At 41.8% G+C, this 25,288-nt stretch overlaps 1 protein-coding gene across 2 annotated transcripts in view; it reads left to right on the top strand.

Annotated features, from left to right (window-relative positions):
- The first annotated feature begins 3,889 nt into the window (after nucleotides 1–3,889).
- LOC100567146 (broad substrate specificity ATP-binding cassette transporter ABCG2) overlaps nucleotides 3,890–25,288 on the top strand; it is a 53,242-nt gene continuing 31,843 nt past the window's right edge. Inside the window, exons 1-2 of one of the 2 annotated variants that reach the window (XM_016995293.2) lie at nucleotides 3,890–4,139; nucleotides 11,334–11,450. The gene's annotated coding sequence lies outside the window, so the exon portion shown is untranslated. Of the gene's footprint in view, nucleotides 4,140–11,329; nucleotides 11,451–25,288 lie in introns of both variants that reach the window. The other variant, XM_016995292.2, reaches the window with a different exon arrangement.

The following is a 25,288-nucleotide window of genomic DNA, read 5'->3' as shown; positions in this document are numbered from 1 at the left end:
GACTCAGATATCCCAGTTCAAGGAAGATATTGTGGGATTTTCAGCCTTGATATTCTGGGTTATATGGCTGTGTGGAGGAGCCCTCAGCCATATCCAGATCATAGTGATGACTAGAAGTGATGCTGTATTGTTTCCAAGTGTTATTTTGTTTGGAATAGGCAAAAAAAGAACTATTGCAGAGAGGAAGCATCTGTAGTGTACATATGTATGTTTGTGTAGGTTTTCAATCATTTGAGATAGTTCTGGAGCAGTGTTGGTGAGGGGAATTGCTTGAAAATCATGCCATTAAAAAACCTGTGGTTTCAGGGCTTAGGGGACCATAAAAAGGATCTAGACCAGTGATTCCCAAAGTGGGCGCTACCGCCCCCTGGTGGGCGTTGAAGCGATCCAGGGGGGCGGTGATGGCCACAGGTGTATTTGAATGTTTTAACTTTTTTTGTATTACCTTTCTATTCTGAGTTCAAAAAGTAGTTTCATAATTTCAAACTTCAATGTTTCTAATTTACACCTTTCTTTACTATATTTTACAAAAAAGGTAGAAACATTAATACATATATCTTTCTGTTTAATTGCTATTAAAATTAAAAAAAATTAATTTCCAAGGGGCGGTGAGTAATATTTTTTCTGGAAAGGGGGCGGTTGGCCAAATAAGTTTGGGAACCACTGATCTAGACTAGAGGCTGAATTTTCCCCACCTCTTTATATAGGTCGATCTTTTATCTGAAAAGCCAAAATATTTTAAAACCCAGATTGTCCACATGAGTGACAAGAGAGTGACATCTCTGATTTCTGATAGGTGAATGTACACAAACTTTTCCCTATGCACAATATTATTTAAAAATATTTTGTATAAAATTACTTTCAGGCTATGTGTCTACAAAGACATTGCCCAGGGGATGCCTGGATGTGTTACTATCCTGTGAGAAGGCTTCTCTCATGTCCCCCAATATTATACCACCTGACATCCATTGGGAAGTAGCACCCAATAATGAAAGGACCAAGGTATTGACATCTCCAGCCCATTCTCTGTTTGGATATCAGCTAGCAAACTAATGCCTCTCCCTGGGGCGCCTGGAAGCATGGGCGCCTTGGTGTTTTTGTTTTCAGGCCTGCTCCTGGGGTTATTTGGGGTGCTGATTCAGAAAACTAAACTGGATAGACTACATCAGCTCTAGATTATTAAATATGGTTTTATGTGGGAGAGCAGATGGCCAATACTAGATGGCATATGTTCTGTATCAGAAACTAGAGCTGATGTGGTTTCTCCAATGCAATTTTCTGAATCAACACCCCCAAATAACCAAAACGAATATAAAGTTGAACAAAAACTGATTTGTGACCCTTTTTGTAATAACGTTGAGGCATGGTCCCTGATCAAAGTGGTCTGTGGTCAAAAAAAGGTTAGGAACCACTGATATAAAAAAAGGCTAGACGGGCTAGTGGGAACAAAACTTTGAGAAAGGGAAGTTTGAGAGATCTGGCCTTCAGGAGCTATCAGGGAAAGTTCTTAAAAATGGACTAAAAGAATATTATCATACTGCGTGATTATGGTTAAATCAGAAGACACCAAGAGTTATAGATGAAAAATATATTTGATGTAATTACATCAAATGAGAGACAGCATGATAATGATAAAATGATAAAACACTAACGTACAGTACTAGCAATCCTAAATGAAAATTGTATAACTTTCTTTGTAGATATTAATACTAAATAATTTAAGAAAAGTTTTCATGTGAAATAATCTGCTATGAAAAAATCAGTTCAATTTCCATTGAAGAAACTGTAAAAGGATATCGGAAGATCAAGAGACAGTGTGAGAAGATAGATGATACAACCAACGGACTTAAAATTAAAATTGTTAGACTCCTCAACATATTATGTAATATATGTTAAAGAAATACAGATGAAAACTTGTTGTAACAATGATAATCTTGCAAAAGAACTCATTCCTGGCTGAGGTGTCTATTTACACAGACAAACTCCAGCCTTCACAAACAGCCATAGCTCCACTGCTCAGGAGACACCAATGGCCCTCGCTCCAATGACATTGCAGGTTATAGCGAGTGCCATGAACGTGTCCAAGAGCTCTGCCAATGTCCTCCACAAACACCATACTACCCACCACCCAAGTGAAGGCTTTCAGATGGGGGCAATTCCTCCCAGATTTTCTGTTTTTCCTCCACCACAGACACCCCAGTGTTTCTGACTCTCTCCATTAGTGTAGAATTTGCATAACCCCACCCACTGCCTCTCCCATAACCCTTTCCTATTCTTTTCTATGGCACATAGTAAACAGAGAAATTGATCAGCAACTGAACATACCGGAAAGGTATGGGGAATATTCACCATGTTTTATAGGAGTTGTAGGTACTGGGATGTATAGTTCACCTGTAATCTAAGAGCACTCTGAATTCCACCAACGATGTACCTATAACTAACTTGGCACACAGAACCCCCATGACCACCAAAAAATACTGGAGGTCTTTGTCAGCCCTAGCTTCTGCCAACCTAGCAGTTCAAAAACATGCACATGCGAGTAGACCAATAGGTACCGCTTCGGTGGGAAAGTAATAAAGGCGTCCATGCAGCCATGCTGGCAACATGACCAGGAGGTGTCTACGGACAACAGGCTCCTCGGCTTGGAAATAGAACCAGAGCACCTCCCCATCGCCAGAATTGAGAACTGCTTTCAGAAATGAAAGAGAAAGCCTTTACCTTTGTTTTATGTATTTGTGTGTCATTGTTATACCACTGTATTAAGGCACTGAATGATTTGCCTATCTGTGTATGTTGTAATAATAATAATAATAATAATAATAATAATAATAATAATAATCTTTATTTGTATACTGTTCAATCTCCCCGAAGGGACTCAGGGCAGTTTCCAGCATAGGTAAAACATTACCAACACAGAAACATACAGCATAATCCACTCTGAGTCCTCTCTGGGAGATAGAGCGAGATATAAATAAAGTGTATTATTATTTATTATTATTATTATAAAAATTATTTAGAAAAAAGAATATATATAATATGATTTGGAAAATATTACATATATAGGAAAAGTTTTAACAAGAGATGTGTATATTTCATATAACCTGTATCACTTGTAAGGGGTTGGTTTAACTTCTGGTTTGGTAGTAAAATATAATAATAATAATAATTATTATTATTATTATTTTATTTGTAACCCACACTTCTCTCCCTAAAGGGGCTCAGGGGAGCTTCCAAATACAACAAGAAAACAATGCTGTCAAATTAAAAACAAAACCATTTACACATACAATTAAAACAAAGAAAACAACTTTGATTAAAAGGTTATAAATTAACTGAATTGTTATTAATCAACTGACACTGAATTACAGGCTGGATCTACACTGCCATATAATCCAGTACAAAGCAGATAATGTGGATGTTATATGGAAGTGTAGAAGGGGCCTGAGTCTGGATCTACATACACTACCATATAATCCAGTTCAAAGCAGATAATCTGGAATGTATATGTCAGTGTAGAAGGGGCCTGAGTCTGGATCTACACTGTCATATAATCCAGTTCAAAGCAAATAATAATCTGGAATTTATATGTCAGTGTAGAAGGGGCCTGAGGCTGGATCTATGCTGCCATATAATCCAGTTCAAAGCAGATAATGTGGATGTTATAAGGCAGTGTAGAAGGGACCTGAGCCTGGATCTACACTGTCATATAATCCAGTTCAAAGCAGATAATAATCTGGATGTTATATAGCAGTGTAGAAGGGGCCTAAGAAGTGTGTCCCAACACTGAAACAGTTGTGCAGCTCTATTCCGCCAATCAATCAAACCAAGGAGAGGAAGGGGAGTCTTTCTGGGCATGCGCAGCCCTCGCGTGGGCTTGGCGTGTATTTCTCCCCCGCTGCTCTCTCCGGAGGTCTCCCTCCAACCGTCTGCACACAAAGGCACCACATCCTGCCGTGTGGCAGCGAATCGGAGTGGAATCTGCTCCGGTTACAGCCGAGGGGCGGGAACACGGGTGTCTCTGCTGCTGCCGCTGCAAGGCAGGGCTCCATTTGCAAACCTGTCGCGGAGGAACAAGTGTCGCGAGAGGAAGCCCTGCGCCCCGAGCCCGCCCGCCTCCCTTGGCAAAGGCTCTTGGCACCGTGAGTAGCCTTAAACCCCCGAGGTGCGGCTGGCGGTGGCGCCCAGAGCTCCTGATTTCAGCTGCAATCCTCCGCAAATTTGCCAGGGATTTTGTTGCAAGAGGCTTGTTTGCATAGGAGCCACCAGAACGTGAGGCTCACCTCCTTCCTTTCCCTCCTGCAACATGAAACCTTTCCCCTCGGTCGGGTTGGCTTCTCTTTCCCACCTCCCTTCCCTTTCTCTTCCACCATCTCTATTGTCTTAGGGCCCTTCTAAACAGCCATATAACCCAGAAAATCGCACAATATCTGCTTTGAACCGGGTTATCTGTGTCCACACTGCCATATATTCCAGTTATGGCTGTGTGGAAGGGCCCTAAGCAGTTTCCCTCAATGAAGTCAGACCCCTTCCACACAGCTGAATACAATCCCACGTTATCTGCTTTGAACTGGAATATATGGCAGTATGGACTCAGATAACACAGTTCAAAGCAGGTATTGTGGGATTTTCTGCCTTGATATTCTGGGATATAGGGCTGTGTGGAAGGGCCCTGAGAAGTTTCCCTCAAAGGCAGAGTCACTACATACATACATACACACCATGCAGGCTGGCAAAAACCATAACTTTCCTTGAAGTTATGGTCTCCAGTCTGCATGGCTGATACAATTCTCCCTTAAGTTGCTGGTGCTAAAAATAAACACCTCTGAAAGGTCCGAGGTCAGGGCCCTTCCACACAGCCATCTAACCCAGAGTATCAAGGCAGAGTAACCCACAATATAATTAATAATAATAATAATAATAATAATAAACAGGTGGTCCCAGTAGTAATGGGCACATTGGGTGCCGTGCCAAAAGATCTCAGCCAGCATTTTGTCAATACACATTGACAAAATTACGATTTGCCAACTGCAAAAGGCCACCCTACTGGGATCTGCGCGCATCATCTGAAAATATTTCACACAGTCCTAGACACTTGGGAAGTGTTTGACTTGTGATTTTGTGATACGAAATCCAGCATATCTATCTTGTTTGCTGTGTCAGACTGTGTTGTTGTGTCAATAATAATAATAATAATAATTATTATTATTATTATTTATTTCTTATAACCCACCATCTCCCCGAAGAGACTTGGGGTGGCTCACATGGGGATAAGCTCTAAAAACAGCAGTTTGATGTACAATTAAAACATAAAATATAAAAAAATTACAGAATTAACGTAATACAACAATTATTTAGAACATTTTAAAATAAACACAACCATATCAATTAAAAAGCAAAATGGAATTATTCAGGTTGCATAGAGGGACAGGCTGTTCAACCATACAAAATAGGACCATAGCGGCATAAAGTGCTAAATATCTGCTTTGAACTGGGCTATCTGAGTCTACACTGTCATGCAGTGAATTTTAACTAGTTAACTGGTAGACTCAGATAACTGGTTAACCAAATCTCAATGAGTGTCCACTGAAATTTATCTGTCTTTAGTGTCCACTGAAGTTTATTGATGGAGCCTGATTTCTAAATTATTTTGTGTTATGGAACTCCTCTTCATGATTCACTAAAAAAAAGTTTCACCCCCCCCCCCCCCCGCCAATGTTTTTTCTTGCTACAGCCCTGCTGTCATGTATCCCAGTTCAAAGCAGATCATGTGGGATTTTATTCAGCTGTGTGGAGGGGGCTCCAGAGGAAGATCTGGGCCCTTCCACGCAGCCCCATATCCCAGAATATCAAGGCAGAAAATCCCACTAATATCTGCTTTGAACTGGAATATATGGCAGAGTGGACTGAGATAACCCAGTTTGAAGCAGATATTGTGGGATTTTCAGCCTTGATAATCTGGGATATATGGCTGTGTAGAAGGGCCCTGAGAAGTATCCCGCAAAGGCAGAGTCACTGTTGGGTGTTTTGCAAAAAAAATTATATTAGCCATGCAGGCTGGCGAAGACCATAACTGTGTCGAAGGGCCCTCTGATAATATTTTATCATCTTCTTTTCACATTGATTGCCTGTGTTCTCCTTGAGACCCTACTCCCCCTCCATTTCTCTTCCACCTTTCCCTCAAAGGCACAGGACCCTTCCACACAGCCCTATATCCCAGAATATCAAGCCAGAAAATCCCACAATATCGGTTTTGAACTGGGATATCAGAGTCCACACTCAGGGCCTTTCCACACAGCCCTATATCCCAGAATATCAAGGCAGAAAATCCCACAATATCTCTTTTGAACTGGGATATCTGAGTCAACACTGGCATATCGTCTAGTTCAAAGCAGATATTGTGGGATTTCCTGCCTTGATATTCTGGGATATAGGGCTGTGTGGAAGGGCCCAGGAGTCCTGTCGGCACAAGGGTTTAAGCCAGTGTGCCACAAGGGCTCCTTTGAATTGGATTATCTGAATCCACACTACCATCTAATTCAGTTCAGGGTGGATTTGGAAGAACCCAAAGTAACAGTTTTTGTTCTGGAGTTATCAACTTCACTTCCTAATTGGTTCTAGCATAAAAATATGGAAAAAAATTATTCAACTGCAAAAACTTTGTTGTTATGGGACATTCTGCATCACCTTTTGCTCTAGTTTTTCAATGAATCTCTTTCGCCTCTTCCTTACAGCTGAATAAAATGCCACATTATCTGTACAGGTCTATACGCTTCAGGTCCAGCCTATCTTCGTGACCACATCTCTTTTTATGAACTGGCGTGGACTCTGAGGTTCACCGACGAGGCCTTCCTCTCAGTCCCACCGCCTTCACAAGTTGGTGGGGACGACAGAGAGGTCCTTGTCGGTGGTGGCCCCCTGGGTCTGGAATGCCCTCCTGAGGGAAATTAGGCTAGCCCACACTCTCCAATGTTTTCAATCCAACCTAAAAACATGGCTCTTTAACCAAGCTTTCTAATACATTGGTTTTTTCACTGAGAGCACTTTATATGACTGGTTGGTTGTTATTCATTTTATACCTATAATTACCATAACAGTTTATCAATGTGTATTTTAGTGTTGATTGATTTTACTTTGGTATTTTATTTTTTTTGATGATGTGAATTATATTTTCCTTTGATATTGATGTATCTGTATTTATTGCACCATATATATGGTTATATTGTGAGTGTTTTGTAAGCTGCCCACTTGGTGACAGATAGAAATAAAGTATTATCATTATAATATTATTTTGGCCAGTTTCTTCAGCCCCTTCCACACGGCTGAATAAAATCCCACATTTTCTTCTTTGAAGTGGAATATATGGCAGTATGGACTCAGATAACCCAGTTCAAAGCAGATATCGTGGGATTTTTTGCCTTGATATTCTGGGTTATATGGCTGTGTGGAAGGGCCTTTCTTCTGATGTATTGCCTACAGCCCTGCCTCTTAAACTCTGGATCCCATTCCTATGTGGGGTCCTCTCTGCTCAATGTCGGGGGTCACCAAACAGATTGGCAACAGTGAAAGGCTTCTGAACGCCAGCAATGTACACAAATCGATTAGCTACAACATGCAAGGTTTTTCAGTGGGCTCTGCAAAAAATGCTTCAGCTGTACAAAATCAGCCTGTTTAGCAAGCCTTGCAATGAGTGATTATAATAAGTTTATTTATTATTTATTATAATTATCAGTAATTGCCTGATTTGTATGCCGGTTCCATATACCTATATACTTGGAGTCATGCAAAACATGCAAATGTAAGTAGTTAAATAGGTACCGCTTCTGTGGGTAGGTAACGGCACTCCATGCAGTCATGCTGGCCACATGACCTAAGAGGTGTCTATGGACAATGCCGGCTCTTCAGCTTAGAAATTGAGATGAGCACCTACCCCCAGAGTCGGGCACAACTGGACTTAATGTCAGGGGAAAACCTTTACCTTTACCTTACAGGAAAACATGCAAGTATCTTTTGGATTCCAAGGCACCAGGGGAGGATTTAGCTTTTGGAACTTTTTCTCCATTCTTCTCCAGCATCCTCTTTTCCTCATAATTTCAATACAAAACCCTTTTGCTCCAAAGTAAGGCCCCTTCTACATTGCCATATAATACAGTTTATCAAAGCAGATAATCTGGATTTTATATAGCAATGTAGAAGGAGCATCAGTATAGGAGGAAGCCAGTGAATGAACAGTGTGTGAGGTTCAACAGATGCACTCAAGAGCAGAAGAAAACCTTGGGACCAGAAGTGTTCTGGATTTGGGGATGTCCCCCACCCCTCCCAGGATTAGTATTTCCTATATTTGCACACACATTGATAACAAGATTTCTTAGAGATGAGACCCAAGTCTAAACATAAATTTCATTTATTTTCCATATACACATAGCCAGAAGGTAATTTTATACAGTATTTTAATATTTTTGTGCATGTAGCAAAGTTTGTATACATTGAACCATCAGAAAGCAACGGTGTCATTCTCTTAGCTATCCATGCAGACAATTTTGGATTTGGGAGTATTTCTGATTGTGGAATTCTAGATAAGGGGTGCTTACCTGTATTGGAATACTTTTCAGGAGGGCTTAGGAACCTTAGACTCTCTTATAATTCATATGAGGACCGTTGACTCTTTTTTTTTTTAGCACTTAACAATTCTGAGATCGAATACTGCTGTTTATCTACAGCTATTGCTATATTTTATTGTTTTTATCAGGGGATACTGTGAATCTATGATGTTATGTTGACTGTTTATTTCCTGTGTTTTGTTCTGCACATGTTGTATTTTGTGTCACACCTTGAGTGTTTTGTGAGCCGCCCCGAGTCCCTCTGAGAGTTGGTGACAGGATATAAATAAAGTTTATTATTATTTATTATTATTATTATTATTGATCCTGCAACAACACGGGAAATAACATTCTGGAGAAAGTTATTTTCTAATCCAATTTTGGTAGCTAAACCACATTTGATGTCATTACTGGATTAGGAGAGAGTGAGCAAACGGAAGCTTAATCCTGACAAGACAGAGGTGCTCCTTGTTAGCAGAAAGACAGACTAGGGTATTTAGTGTCTGCTGCATAGAGTTTCATGCTTCCTTAAATATCAAACTTGCAACTCATTATTTGCTCCTGGGTGACAGTATACAGTGCATGTGTAAATTACTTTCTTGTCTACATTATGGTACTATTCAAAATAGTCTTCACTAGCAGAGATGCATTTGTTCCACCTTTGAACCTACTCATGCAATCCACTTTGGATAAACCATTTCAGGCATTCCCCGAGCCACTGTCTAATAGTGTCTTTCACTCATCCTCAAAGACTTCCTTTCATCCATCCAAACAAGTGAAAGTTTGAGGGCACCAGACTGAGACTATAAAGCTGATGTGGCATCACTGACCTTCCCATTTGTTCTAGAAATTGTGGGGTTGCCAAAGAAGTATGTGGTCATCCACGTACTTTGGTGTAACTGGATTGCATTCAGCTGTTTCTCTGGTCTTTTCTTATGGGTGGCTTCTCCATCTGAACATTAGGATCCACCTGAACATTAGGAAGAACTTCCTCACTGTGAGAGCTGTTTGGCAGTGGAACTCTCCAGAAACTTTGAGATGCCCTAAATGATCCATCCTCAGATTCTGTGGTAGGAAGTAATGGCAGCTTTTTTTTAAATCACGTCAAACACAACTTGAGAACATACTGCAAGTCGCTTCTGGTGTGAGAGAATTGGCAGTCTACAGAGACATTGCCCAGGGGACACCCAGATGTATTACCATCCAGCTGGGAGACTTCTCTCATGTCCCCGCAAGCTAGAGCTGACAGACGCTCTCCCTGTCTTGCGGATTCGAACCAGCAACTTTCAGGTCAGCAACTCAAGCTTTAGGTACAAATATGTGAGGGGAAGTCATAGGGAGGAGGGAGCAAGCTTGTTTTCTGCTGCCCTGCAGACTAGGACGCAGAACAATGGCTTCAAACTACAGGAAAGGAGATTCCACCTGAACATCAGGAAGAACTTCCTTACAGTGAGGGCTGTTCGGCAGTGGAACTCTCTCCCCCGGACTGTGGTGGAGGCTCCTTCTTTGGAGGCTTTTAAGCAGAGGCTGGATGGCCATCTGTCGGGGGTGCTTTGAATGCGATTTCCTGCTTCTTAGCAGGAGGTTGGACTGGATGGCCCATGAGGTCTCTTCCAACTCTACTATTCTATGATTCTATTCTATGATTCTAGGTCAGCAGTCCAGCTCCTGTCACAGCAGCTAATGTGGAAACATAAGCTGTATCACTGTCATGCGAAAGGGATCCATATCTTCCACACAAGCATGCTCATGTTTTTAGATCTTCAAACAAGGGCTTTCTCGTGGTCCCAATAGCTTCAGGAATGTTTGGTGAGGACACAAAAAAAGGAATTTTTCAAAGCAGTCTTTCACAGAGACTGCTTTCAGATTGGGAACTTCCTCCTCCGAATGGATGGATCAACTTTCTGTGTTCTTTCTCTAACCAAATGGCTAAGGCCATCTTGTTGAGACAAGCCCTAAGAGCTCCAAGTAGAGTGTTTAGAAGGCACTGTCGCTTTCCTTTATTCATGTTTTTAAACTTGCTGCTGCTGTTAATATATTGTTGATTTTAATATTATTACTTCTGGAGGTGTTCCACTTGTGTTGCAAATTTCCAAGTGACTTAAATCAATAATTTCTTTAATTTCCATCTCTCTTACTTTAAGTGTGACCTGGGGCTGTACAGTTGGCATAAGCTGAGGTACTGTGGTTAGAGTATGTGTGTGCATGTGTTACACTTGAAGTTTTCTAGTAGCTTAAGGGCTCTGTTGTGTGATGTAGTTTATATAATATGTTTTATAATACTGTTTGTATAAGTTCTCATATCTCAAAGACTGAGTGTATTTGCACTGAGCATGTACTTACAATACAGTACTTACAAACTTAGTGGTGGAATTGTTTTTGGTTTATACTTCTGTACTGATCACCTGGTGTTGACGCTGGAAAATTGAGTTGTTGTAGTACCCATCTAATGAAGGTTAACTTGAGAAGACCAGATTGACAAAAGTTGGCTAAAGTAGCCTTGCCAAATATGGTTTTCCTAAACTCTTACTGAATGTAAAGAAACAAGCAGCAGTAGCCTCTAGTTTTCTTCACAAGAAAGAGGAAAGAAAGGAACAATGTATCTCTTTTGAAGAGGCACCCCCACGTAAAGCAATCTACTACTGTAATAGTCAGTAGTACAATCTGTTACCGCTGTCAGAAAAAGGAAAAGAATGTACTTTGGGACTAACTTGTGTCTTTTTATTTGGCAGACAGGAATATTTGGTGCAGATGACTGGAGCAACAACAAAAACAGTGTTGGGCTGTTTTAAGGAAGTCCTGAGAAAAGCAGTGTTCTAGAAGAGGCCGTCAATGTCAAACTTAACTTTGCAGGTAAGAACAAAGGTGCCCACATCAACCAGGGAGCTCCTGGTTATAAACTATGTCCTTGTTTTGTGACAGACAGGTTTTGAACACTTCTTTTCAAGCAGCACTGTTGGCACTGGACCTGGGGCTGTACAGTTGGCATAGGCTGGGGTACTGTGGTTAGAATATGTGTGTGCATGTGTTACACTTGAAGTTTCCTGGTAGCTTAAGGGCTCTGTTGTGTGATGGTGTGGTTTATATCATGTGTTTTATAATGTGGTTTGTATAAGTTCTCATATCTCCAAGACTCTCTTATGCTCCAAGCAGGATGTGTGTGTATGTGTCCGTAAATGACAGAACAATGTGCACCATCTCACACCCACACTGTTCAGATCACGAATTCCAGTGTATGTCTCCGCAATTGGGCAGTAGAGTTCCAGGCAACTCCCCTCCAGTTCGCCTCTACAAAAATAAAGGAAATTTAGGCAAGGCTCCAACAAACTTGAGCAACTTGCCTCTTCTAAACACTGCCTCTTCTAAAAACTGCTGTGGGGTGGAGCTGGTGGCACTGCTTTGGGAAAGTCAGGATCAACTTCTCATGATACTCACTGGATTCCCTTAGGTTCCCAACCCTTTTTTTGACCAGGGACCACTTGACTAGGGACCACTCTCCAACATTAGTACCAAAAGGGTTACGAATCGGTTTTTAGTCAACCTTAAATTCAGTTGGTTATTTGGGGTGCTGATTCAGAAAATTGCATTGGATAGACCACATCAGCTCTAGTTTCTGATACAGAACATTGAGCTTTATACAGGAAACTTTAATAATACTATATGCTATTTGGACATATTTTCTTTGTACATAGACCATCTTGTGTTTGTGTAGATACTTTACAAGTATTCTGGGATTTTGTATAGCCTGAGTGGCCTTGGGCAAGTCAAATCATTTCAGCCCAGAGGGAAGCAAAGGCAACCCTGTTTTGAGCATATCTTGCCAAGAAAATTCTATGATACATGATACAGAACATATGCCATCCAGTTGTCACCATCAGAAAACCATATTTAATAGTCTAGTGCTGATGTGGTCTATCCAACAGAGCTGGTCAGCTCTGCAGAAAGGAGCAGAAATAAAATAAAATAAAGAGGAAGGAGGTTCACGGACCAGATTTTCATTCTCAAGACCCACTGCTGGGCCGTGGCCCATGAGTTGAGAATCACTGCCTTAGGTAATCCCCTTCTATGATAGATTCATCTTAAGCCAGCCATAAATCAGTTAAGTCTTGAAGGCACACAACAACAAACAATGACGACATGGCTATTATGGAAAAGAAGTAATGGCCTTATTGCTCAGTCAATCCCTTTTATGGCTAGATATTCAAGGAAGGCAGAAGCTGTCTGGTAATTCAAGAAGATAATTTATTTACATTAAAACATCTATACGAAAACACACTTTTCCTTTCTAACAGAGCCATTTAGCCTAGTTAACAAAACTCAACAATATACATCTGAAATAGAGATAACCCATGACATTAAAATAATGCAATAAATAACACAAGAAGTAAATACATTCAAAGTAACATAGAAGTGTGTCATAATATATTTGGGCTGGAATGTGGGACAGAGGAACAAAACTTTGCAACAAACATGAGTTCTGGCATTTCACTTTCTTTGACACAGGGCAAATATGACTAATGCATGATTTGTACAATTGTCCACGTGATCTTAATTTCCCCAGTGTAGTTTCTGTCTTGGTGTTCTGAGGGAGAAAAAGATGGGCCTTTGTAACTATTCGTCTGCTGGTAGTGAAATTGTCATTTCCCTCTGGTTGATTGAAAGGTTTACACACAAATAGGCCAAACACATCAAGTTCAATCCCCTTTTCTTCCAGAGGTGGGGGATTACACAGGCATTTATCACACAAACCCACTTTTCCACTTATTTATTATCGTGTCAGAAGCAAATTGAAGGTACAAGTTGTAATGTATTTCAAAACACAAAGTTTTTTAAAAACTTGGGATTATACTAAATATCCTTTGACCAGTAGCTGGCCACTTGGAGTGCCTCTGGTGTTGCTGTAAGAAGGTCCTCCATTGTGCATGTGGCAGGGCTCAGACTGCATTATAATAGGTGGTCTGTGATTTGTTCTTCTCCACACTCAGATGTCTCAGACTCCACTTTGTGGCCCCGTTTCTTAAGGTTGGCTCTGCATCCCATGGTGCCAGAGCGCAGTCTGTTCAGTGCCGTCCAAGTCACCCAGTCTTCTGTGTTCCCAGGAAGGAGTCTCATCCGGTATCAGCCACTGATTGAGGTTTGGGGTTTTAGCCTGCCACTTTTAGACTCTGGCTTGCTGAGGTGTTCCTGCGAGTATCTCTGTAGATCCTAGAAAACTATTTCTTGATTTAAGGCGTTGGTTTGCTGGCTGGTACCCAAATAGGGGATGGGCTGGAGATGTCAATGCCTTGGTCTTTTCATTGCTGGTTTCTACTTCCCGGCAGATGTCAGGTGGTGCAATGCCAGCTAAACAGTATAATTTCTCCAGTGGTGTGGGGTGTAGACATCTTGTGATAATGTGGCATGTCTCATTGAGGGCCACATCTACTGTTTTAACATGGCGAGATGTATTCCACACTGGGCATGCATATTCAGCGGCAGAGTAGCAAAGCGCAAGGGCAGATGTCTTCACTGTGTCTGGTTGTGATCCCCAGGTTGTGTCAGTTAACTTTCGTACGATGTTATTTCTAGCACCCACTTTTTGCTTGATAGTCAAGCAGTGCTTCTTGTAAGTCATAGCACAGTCCAGGGTTACTCCCAGGTATTTTGGTGTGCTGCAATGCTCCAGTGGGATTCCTTCCCAGGTAATCCTCAAAGCTCGAGATGCCTGTCTGTTCTTAAGGTGAAAAGCATATGTTTGTATTTTAGATGGATTAGGGATCAGCTGGTTTTCCCTGTAATAGGCAGTAAGAGCACCTAAAGCTTCAGAGAGCTTCTGTTCAACCATTTCAAAGATCTCTTCTTGTGCAGTGATGGCATAATTGTCAGCATAGATGAAACTCTCTGCACCTTCTGGTTATTTGTGTAGATGTTAAACATAGATGGAGCAAGCACGCTCCCCTGAGGCACGCCATTCTTTGGTTTCTGCCATATGCTTCTCTGGCCCTGGAATTCAACAAAATAGCTCCTGTTTTGTAGCAGATTTCCTATGAAGCTGGTGAGGTGGTAGTCTTTTGTGATATTATAAATTTTTCTCAAGAGAAGGCGATGATTTACAGTGCCGTAGGCTGCTGACAGGGCTATGAAGACAGCTCCTGTAATCTGCTGTCTTTCAAACTCATCATCTATGTGCTGAGTCAGGTTCAACACTTGTAATGTGCAGCTTTTGCCTTTCCTGAAGCCAGTTTGCTGTGGACTCGTACATGGATCTATTTTTTCCATAATTCTATGCAAATATAAGTATCTCCAGAACTTTGTAAAGATGGCACAACAAGGAGATTGGTCTATAACTTTTTGGGTCATTACAGTCTTTGCCTGGTTTCAGGGTGGTTATGACTCTTGCTTTCCTCCAAATATTGAGAATCTGACAGGATGCAATGCAATTGTTCATCAGCTTCAGCAGCCAGCACCTTGCTTTTGGGCCAAAGTTCTAAATTTGTTCCATCCATAGATCGTCCCGGCCAGCAGCTTTGCTATTTTTACATTGAGGGCCATGTCCAATTCAGTAGATGTAAAAGGTTCATAAAGGTTGTTGTTCTCATCATCTGATTGACTATTGGTTTCCTTTCTACTTTGGTGGAAAGGTTGGATTTCTCATTCTTTAGAAGTTGAATGGGAACTACAGTTGCATTATCGTTGATAGCACTTTTGATATCACACCTCCATTAGTGCAATTGCATACATTCATAATTCTTTCGTACATCATCATAGCCCTGTCTTCTCAAACTATTGCTATTTCTTAATTTTTTTAATTAGTTTAATTGCACAATTTTATCATTTTAAAAAGGGGACAAATATAAGTATAAATTGAAAGGAAAACAGCCAGTTTGGGAATATTATGGGGGAGGGGGAGCTGAGGAGAATCTGTTGTACCAAGGTAGATAACAAATTGTGGCCGAATAGGATTTTACCCATTAATATCCAGGGACTGAAGAGTCACAGGGAAGAGGGAGGCAACCCTCCATTAACATAATTGTGTGATGGAGGCTTTTAAGCAAAGGCTGGATGGCCGTCTGTCGGGGGTGCTTTGAATGCGATATTCCTGCTTCTTGGCAGAAGGTTGGATTGGATGGCCTACGAGGTCTCTTTCAACTTTATGAATCTATTATTCTAACCCATTAATAGGATGCACACAGCTGCAATGCCAGTTTGCCTACTTTGTGCAGTAAAGTCCATTTCCTTGCAAAGGTAGGAAGAAAGATCTCAGATTGTCTATGTAGATATTTTTGCTCTGGTTCCTGTAAATTCAGCAAGGATACATTAAAAAGTTTTTAAAATATACTCCTGACAAATTGATATTATGCCCAAGTGAAGGCTCAAAAGGTTTGTACATTTCCCTGTCTGTAGTTCCACTCTGTTGCCACAACCCAGCAGGACTTTGCCTCATTGCAAGCATCTAATGTCTAATGTAATTATTTACAAGCAGTAATGGATCCACAAACGCAAAGAAGCTTTCACATCCTGGTCCCATTTCCATCTAGGAGCTAATTCTATGAGGAAGTAATCCTGAAATGTTTTCTAACTATGGACAGAGTGCATTTTTCTCAAATTGCCCTGTACACATGCAAACACACACTGAAGGAGCACAGATCTTTGGTCACATGTAGGATGAGAGTACCATTGTCAAAGTAAACCAAACCCAGCTGATTTCCTCAGGAAGTATATATTCAGAGCATGCGACCTCCTTCCCACACTCACTCACGTGTCCCCCCCCCCGCCCCCAAGTCCTGCAATCCCTTTAAAGAAATGTGTACTATTTTCCCAACATTATTTAAGATTCTAGCGTATTTTTGTTTTCTTTCTTAAGCAAACCATCTACCATATGTTCCTCCCTGAAAGGAGCAATTGTTGACAGATAATTAAGACACTGGTTTGCACTCGGAGATTTTGTTCTTGGGCTTCTTTCAATGCGGCTTTGAGGGCTTTGCTTTTCTAACTTCCTCCTCAGAGAAGAAATGAAAGAGCCACTAAAGTGACCCTTTTCACAACTCTCCCTTGTTCTTTTCATTTATTCTTGTCAACATCCAACAACAATTGTGGCTTGATGCTGGCCTGCTGTTCCTCTCTCTTGTTTCAGATGTTATGGGGGAGGGAGGGAGTGTATTGGGGGGAAATGGGAGCTTTAAATAATTCCGGAGACTTGAATTTTGGAAGTGTGCCTCCTGCAACATTTTGCAAGAAACACTACAAAAGAAAAAGCTACAAGGTAATGTGACAAAACTGTGTTTGGAAACATCTCCATTGTGCATATTGTTTGGTCACTAAGTCAAGGCTGATCGCAGCTCTCTGTGAAGTTAACACTTCGTGGCAAAACCAATGTTTGTGAGATGACTCCAGTGAATCATGATATTATGAAGTGGCCCAGTAGAAATTAGCTAATTGAATAAAGCACATGACCTGAATTTTTTGCCTGCAAAACATATGTATTTCATGACAATCTCAATAATATATTGTCAAAGACTTTCATGGCCGGAATCACTGGGGTGTTGTTTGGTTTCCGGGCTGTATGGCCGTGTTCTACGTAGCAGCATTTACTCCTAAAGTTTCGCCTGCATCTGTAGCTGGCATCTTCAGAGGATCTGATGGTGGTAAAGCAAGTGGCATATATATACCTGTGGAGTGTCCAGGGTGGGAGAAAGAACCATTGTCATTAATAATATAGAGGATGTCTATGCTCCTGGTCTCTTTTCCATTATGTCTACCCTGGAGAAGAGAAGATTAAAAGATGTCATGATAGCCCTGTTTGAATATTTGAACAAATGTAATGTTCATCATGTGAGGGCAATCTGGCTGCAACATCTGTAATGTTAAAGGTGGAGCAATCTTGTTTTCTGCTACTCCAGAGACTAGGATGAGGATCAATAGATTCAAACTGCTGGAAATAGATCACACCTAAACATTAGAAAGAACTTCCTGATGGCAGGAGCTGTTCAACAATGAAATATATTCTCGAAGTGTGGTGGAGTCCCCTTCTCTGGAGGTTTTTGAACAGAGGCTGAATGGCCCCATCTTTCAAGAGTCAAAGGATTGGACTACATGGCCTTTGTGGTCTCTTCCAGCTATATGATTCTGAATGCTAGACAACTTGACTTCCTTGATTCTGTGGTTTTCACCATATTATGCCATATTATGAACAAATTTAATCAGCTGAAAGGAAAGTTTTAATTATTCTCCTCTGCCACTACTTTGTTCTGTGACATCCTGGGTCCAGATAAGAAAGTGCCGAGGACTCAACAGCCCATTGGGATCAATCTTTGCAACATTTTGAAGACTTAATTGCTTGGCTCTCTGTTGAAAGTTTAGAAGGTGCAGTTTCATTAGATAACATGCTCCACATTTCAGTGTCAGACCACACCTGGAATACTGTGTCCAATTCTAGGCACCTCAATTGAAGGGAGATGTTGACAAACTGGAAAGCGTCCAGAGGAGGGCAACTAAAATGATCAAAGGTCTGGAGAACAAGCCCTATGAGGAGCGGCTTAAAGAACTGGGCATGTTTAGCCTGCAGAAGAGAAGGCTAAGAGGAGACATGATAGCCATGTACAAATATGTGAGGGGAAGTCATAGGGAGGAGGGAGCAAGCTTGTTTTCTGCTGCCCTGCAGACTAGAACGCAGAACAATGGTTTCCAACTACAGGAAAGGAGATTCCACCTGAACACCAGGAAGAACTTCCTGACTGTGAGGGCTGTTCGGCAGTGGAACTCTCTGCCCCGGACTGTGGTGGAGGCTCCTTCTTTGGAGGCTTTTAAACAGAGGCTGGATAGCCATCTGTCGGGGGTGCTTTGAATGCGATTTCCTGCTTCTTGGCAGGGGGTTGGACTGGATGGCCCATGAGGTCTCTTCCAACTCTACTATTCTATGATTCTATGATTCTATAGTGTGGCAACCCTATAAAATTCACAGGGAGGAAGACCTTTCTGCTTAAACCAGTGGTTCTCAACCTGTGGATACCCAGATGTTTTGGCCTTCAACTCCCAGAAATCCTAACAGCTGGCAAACTGGCTGGGATTTCTTGGAGTTGTAAGCCAAAACACCTGGGGACCCACAGGTTGAGAACCATTGGCTTAAACAATCCTTCAAACATCAGCAAAGCACAGAGGTAAGCAGAGGCATGGGCAAAGTTTTTTGTCTTGGGGCTGCATTGTGGGCCGACCAAGGGGGCTGGGCTGAGAGGAAAGGCGGGGCCGGGCATGTGCTGGGTGGGACAGGCCCTGGAGGGAGAGGGCCTGTGAGAGGGTGGGGCTGGGAGGGGGCAGAGCAGGGCCCGGGTCATCCTCAGGTTGTCTTCCTGGCATAAGGATGGGGCTGCTCGCTCCATCCTTATGCTAGGAGGAAAATAAGACATGTGACAACTGCCCAGATCCTCCTCCCCGATCCTCCTCCCCTGATCTTCGGGCTTTCCTCTCAGCATTATGTCGGGAGGAGGGCAAGACAGGCTATGGCCAAGAATGCTCCGGAGGGCTCTCAGCTGCTGCATGCCTTACTCAGGCCATTCTCTTGGCATAAGGATGGGGCCACTCGCACCGTCTTTATGCCAGGAGCAGGGCAAGACATTCGGTGGCTGAGAGTGTTCCAGAGGGCTCTCAGCTGCTACGTGCCTTCTGCCCTTTCTGCATAAGGATGCAGTGGGCTACCGTGTCCTTATGCGACAGGGAAAATGAGGAGGACCTGATGTAAGCACCCAGGTGGCCGCATCCAGCCCTGGGCCTTAGTTTGCCCACGCCTGCATTAGCGCCTGCTAGTGTCTACCAATATAGTAACCATTAAAAGCACGGCTGCAGAATTGAGTTGGCAACTCTCTGCTGTTGGAGAAAGAGGTTCAATATATTCGACCAGGGATATGAGGTTCTCCAGAATATTTTTACATTCTGGTGCTACATTTCATTAGGGGGGAAATCAATGCCATCCAGATTTTCTTCTCTCCCCCCACCCATCCCATCCCATACAATGACCAATGGTGGACTACTGACTTTTATTCTGTGCACTGAAAGTAAGCAGTGGTGAAGTCTGTCTTCTCTGGTGATGAAGTGGTTAAAGCCCTGGGGAAAGCAGCTGGAACAGATAATGGGGAAAGCAAGCTCTGGGATGGCAGCTGAAACTAATTAATGATGGCTCAACAAGAAGGTTCAGCCCCCCTCTCAGCCCCCCAAAAAGCACTAGGGAACTTAATGAGAAAAATAATCAAGGGGAAGCTAACAGCAAAGGTTTGTCAAGACACCCAAAGGCACTTTACACCCACAGTCAAGTCAGGTGACATGCTGAGAAAAGACAGATCTGGCCCAACAAGTTTTACTCTCTCTTTAAGAGAATCCTCCCACACTTGAATCCAGAGTTTGACTTCAGCAACTGCTCAAGAGGAGGCAAGCCAAATTGAAGTAAGGTGAGCTTGTAGGCATTGCACAGTGATCTCGTTGGCTGCAGGATTCTGGATGTTGTAGTCCTACACACAGGCACACCACTTTTGGAAGCTCTGGTAGCATCTTCCTTCAACAGTATTTGTCTCCGCTTTGAGGACAACAGCCTAATTCAGTTTAAGGAACTGAAACCAGTGGGAGGAGGGGAAAGTAAGGGCTTTCAGAGGAATGAGAGATTTTACACCGAATCAGCAATCTCTCAGTTTCTCCAGGCTTGAATCATGATCACTTTGGAGCCACTGTTGACTTTATTTTTCCAACTGACGTGGCCTTTATATGACTAGTTTGCCCTTTGGTTGATTTGGAATATGATCAAAAGTGAAACTGGGTCAAACTTCACGTGGTAGAACATTATAGTTACTGTGAGGAAATACTTATACCTTTGCAGTAAATGTGTCAAGCACCAAAATACAAACAAGATCTTGATTTGTATCACGGTTGCGTTCCTGTTCCCACAAGTGTAAATTGAAACAGAGTTAAAAACAGCAAGAACAGTGCTACAGAGAATCATTGGAGATGGAGGATTGTTTCCAAAAGAGCTAAAGTAGCCTTTAAGCAATTTTATTCAACTCACCACCAATTGTAAGGAAATCATGGCTTATATTTTCCATGTTACAGTAATGTGCAAATGCTTTCCAAAAAAACCCAGAAAATGCAGCAACTCCTGGTTGCCAGAGGGCTTGGCTGGAATGAATTTATTCGCTATTCACTATGTAACAAAATTTGAAAACAAAATCTGTTCCTGGTTTGAAAGGGTTATTTCCTGTTTAATTGTGCAGTACTTACTTTGAAATTAATTGCCAAACTCAAGTAGCTTTGTTTTTGTAGCTGCCACAAACTGTGTTGAATTGGTTGAGACTCTATAAGATATTCATTAAAAACTATAGCAAAATGTACTGCAGGATGTACCACAAAAACAAAGTTTTTGCAATTGAATCAACTTTTTCCATATTTTTTATGACAGAACCAATTAGGAAATGACATTTATAATCCAGGAACAAAAATCATGTTGCATAGTGAATCATTCCTTTTCAGGATAGAGAGGAACTAAGAACTATGTTCTTCCACTGTATTTTCTCCAGCAGCCTTTCCAGATAAGAAATCAAATATCTTGCCATGTCTTCCGCAACAATGCAAATGGTACAAAAGGAGGAAAGGTGGAACATCTCCTGGTGTGTGTGGTATCCTTCCAGCAAACATATACACTGAATAAAAGCAGTAGTTCTCCCACCTAAGGGAACTCCTTTGCCAAGATTCCAGTTTCTTCTTCTCCCACACTCCTCCACCTCTAAGCAGGCAAACAAAATCCCTTTTTCCAAATAATAGCAAGATTCTAGTTTCTTCTTCCCACTTTTACTTTCCCTCTGAGCAGCCAATGTAAACCCCTTCCTTTCAATCTTTAACCTCCAAAGGCAAAAGAACAACAAGGAGGACAAACTTGGCCAATTGGCAGGGAAGAGTACACAAGTGACCACTAAGGCCCCTTCCACACTGGGATATAATCCAGTTTATCAAAGCTTCTCCCAGAGAATGAAAAAACAACAACTAGCAATGTGCTTCCCTTTCCTAACACCCCAGATCAGATGTCCAGGATGCTTGCTCACTCCACATATTTTACTACATTAAATCCTTCTTGTCCTTCGTTACAGTGAGGAATAACAATTAAGAGGATGAGCTGGAAAGGTACTTGCTGAGGTGTGGTATGAAGGGATTTCTTGTGTGTGCACCCATGTATTTCTCATGTAATACCATAATACTGCATCTGCTAAGCCAGTCAGTCCTTCTATACCAATTTTCTGATTACTGTTTGGATAACAGAACTCCAGTGTCATCAGAGTGTATGAAATTCAACAAAAATTAAAAGAGATGTCTGACCTGCCACATCTATCTAATTCTAGTGGTTCCACATTCCATTAGCGAATGTGACTTGTCCAAGGTCACCCAGTGCGTTGTTGTGGCCAAGCAGGGATCTGAACCATTGTAGTCCAACACTCAAAACTATTATACCATATTAATATTTTATTTCATTTATGTATTTTATTTTATTATTTGCATCGTAACAACCTGGATGAAGGTTTAGAGGGGATACTTATCAAGTTTGAGGACACCAAATTTGGAGGGATAGCTAATATTGCAGAGGGCAGGATCAGTATTCAAAATGACCTCAACAGCTTAAAGAGCTGGGTCAAAACTTCGACAATTGAATTTCAACAAGGACAGATGTGAGATACTACACTCATGCTGAAAAAATAAAATGCAAAGATACAGGATGGGTGATGTCTTGCTTGACAACAGTCCATGTGAGAAAGATCTTGGAGTCTTCATGGACAACAAGTTGAACATGAGCCAACAGTTTGATGCAGCAGCTAAAAAGGTCAATGGCATTTTGAGCTGCATCAAAAGGAGTTTAGTGTCTAGATCCAGGGAAGTCATGGCTCCTCTTTATTCTGCTTTGGTTAGACCTCACCTGGAATTAATTCTGGGCACCACAGTTCAAAAGAGATATTGACAAGCCGGAAGGTGTCCATAGGAGGGCAACTAAAATGATCAAAGGTCTGAGACCATTAATCTCTATGAGAAGCATCTTAAAGAGCTGGGTATGTTTAGCCTGCAGAAAAGAAGGTTGAAAGGAGATGTGATAGCTATGTATAAATATGTGAAAGGATGCCATAAAGAAGAGGGAATAAGCTTGTTTTCTGCTGCCCTGGAAACTAGGGCTCAAAGCAATGGGTTCAAATTACAGGAAAAGAGATGCTACCTGAACATTAGGAAGAACTTCCTGACTATAAGAGCTATTCAGCAGTGGGACTCTCTGCCTCAGAGTGTGGTGAAAGCTCCTTCCTTGGAAGCTTTTAAACAGAGGCTGGATGGCCAGCTTTCGGGGGTGTTTTGATTGTGCTTTTCCTGCATGGCAGGGGGTTGGACTAGATGGCCTATGTGGTCTCTTCCAACGCTATTATTCTATGATTCTATAATGCCATTGAGAATCTGATGAAAGGTGTGGATGTCCTCCCTAGAAAAATCTGTACAAATACATGCACACAATTTTTCATAAGCGATTTATTTGGTATATTAGAAATAAATATCTGTCACAAATTAGTCCCGATTGAAAAAATTTGCAAGGAATATTTGAAATGACCTGATGCTTATCTTAAAATACACCCAGACAGGAACATGAGATGAAGGAAATTGAAGAAAAAGTTGTTTTTGTGCCCAATTCACAAATGGCTTGAAGCCTATCGATAAATCCTTTAAGGGAACATGGCTCCCAAGTTAAGAACCACTGTGCTACATGTATGGAAAAAGCATAATTCCCCATTACAGGCCACTTTTATTTTCCCTCCTGCATTCTCCTTGGCTCAAGTTATTTTCTAAATTCTTTTGGGATTGGGATTAATTTTGAACAAACAGTGCCACCTACTGTCACTGTGTGGCTATGACGTTTTCTTTCAGTATTTTTGTTGTAGTGGTTCCAGTTTGGACCACAACCCTGGAGATTAGGATTTGAAATATATGAAAACCCACTGGCTGACCTTTAACAGTCACAGTCCCCCTACAGAGCTGTATAAAATCCAGATTATCTGCTTTGAACTGGATTATATGGCAGTGTAGACTGAGATAATCCAGTTCAAAGCAGATAATGTGGATTATCTGCCTTGATATTCTGGATTATATGGTAGTGTAGAAGGGCCCTGAATGCATCTACACTCCAGAATTAATGCAGCTTGACATTACTTGTACTGCCATGGGTCAATGCTATGGAATCATGGGATTTGTAGTTTTACAAGGTCTTTATCTTTCTCTGCCAAAGTGTACTGGTGCCTCACCAAACTCTAAATCCCAGGATCCCGTAGCATTGAGCCACAGCAGTTCAAGCGATGTCAAACTGCATTGATTACAGTGTAGATGCACCCAGTGTCAAACTTCTTCGGAACAAATCTTCCCAAGAAAACCTCTGTGATAGGTTTGCCATAGCATCACCATAGGTTGAAAACAACCTGAAGGCATATGACAATAACTTTAGGAAAGTGCTTCTTAATCTATTTACTGTTCTGATTTTAGAAAAAATTAATACTGGTAGGCAAATTTTGTTCATTTTTGTGGTATTAATGTGGATTTTTTACAGCTGTGTGGAAGGGGCCAGGATCCACACTGCCATATAATCCAGTTCAGTGTGGATTTTTTACAGCTCTGTGGAAGGGGCCAGGGTCCACACTGCCATATAATCCAGTTCAATGTGGATTTTTTACAGCTCTGTGGAAGGGGCCAGGGTCCACACTGCCATATAATCCAGTTCAGTGTGGATTTTTTACAGCTCTGTGGAAGGGGCCAGGGTCCACACTGCCAAATAATCCAGTTCAGTGTGGATTTTTTACAGCTATGTGGAAGGGGCCAGGGTCACACTGCCATATAATCTAGTTCAATGTGGATTTTTTTACAGCTGTGTGAAAGGGGCCAGGGTCATACTGCCCTATAATCCAGTTCAATGTGGATTTTTTACAGCTCTGTGGAAGGGGCCAGGGTCCACACTGCCATATAATCCAGTTCAATGTGGATTTTTTACAGCTGTGTGGAAGGGGCCAGGGTCCACACTGCCATATAATCCAGTTCAATGTGGATTTTTTACAGCTGTGTGGAAGGGGCCAGGGTCCACACTGCCATATAATCCAGTTCAGTGTGGATTTTTTACAGCTCTGTGGAAGGGGCCAGGGTCACACTGCCATATAATCCAGTTCAATGTGGATTTTTTACAGCTCTGTGGAAGGGGCCAGGGTCCACACTGCCATATAATCCAGTTCAATGTGGATTTTTTACAGCTCTGTGGAAGGGGCCAGGGTCACACTGCCATATAATCCAGTTCAATGTGGATTTTTTACAGCTCTGTGGAAGGGGCCAGGGTCCACACTGCCATATAATCCAGTTCAATGTGGATTTTTTACAGCTCTGTGGAAGGGGCCAGGGTCACACTGCCATATAATCCAGTTCAATGTGGATTTTTTACAGCTGTGTGGAAGGGGCCAGGGTCCACACTGCCATATAATCCAGTTCAGTGTGGATTTTTTACAGCTCTGTGGAAGGGGCCAGGGTCACACTGCCATATAATCCAGTTCAATGTGGATTTTTTACAGCTCTGTGGAAGGGGCCAGGGTCCACACTGCCATATAATCCAGTTCAATGTGGATTTTTTACAGCTCTGTGGAAGGGGCCAGGGTCCACACTGCCATATAATCCAGTTCAAT

This window comes from Anolis carolinensis, chromosome 3, assembly GCF_035594765.1.
Source record: "Anolis carolinensis isolate JA03-04 chromosome 3, rAnoCar3.1.pri, whole genome shotgun sequence".
Taxonomy (NCBI): Eukaryota; Metazoa; Chordata; class Lepidosauria; order Squamata; family Dactyloidae; genus Anolis; species Anolis carolinensis.
Note: the sequence above shows the minus strand (reverse complement) of the source record. Positions and strands in the feature narration are given on the sequence as shown.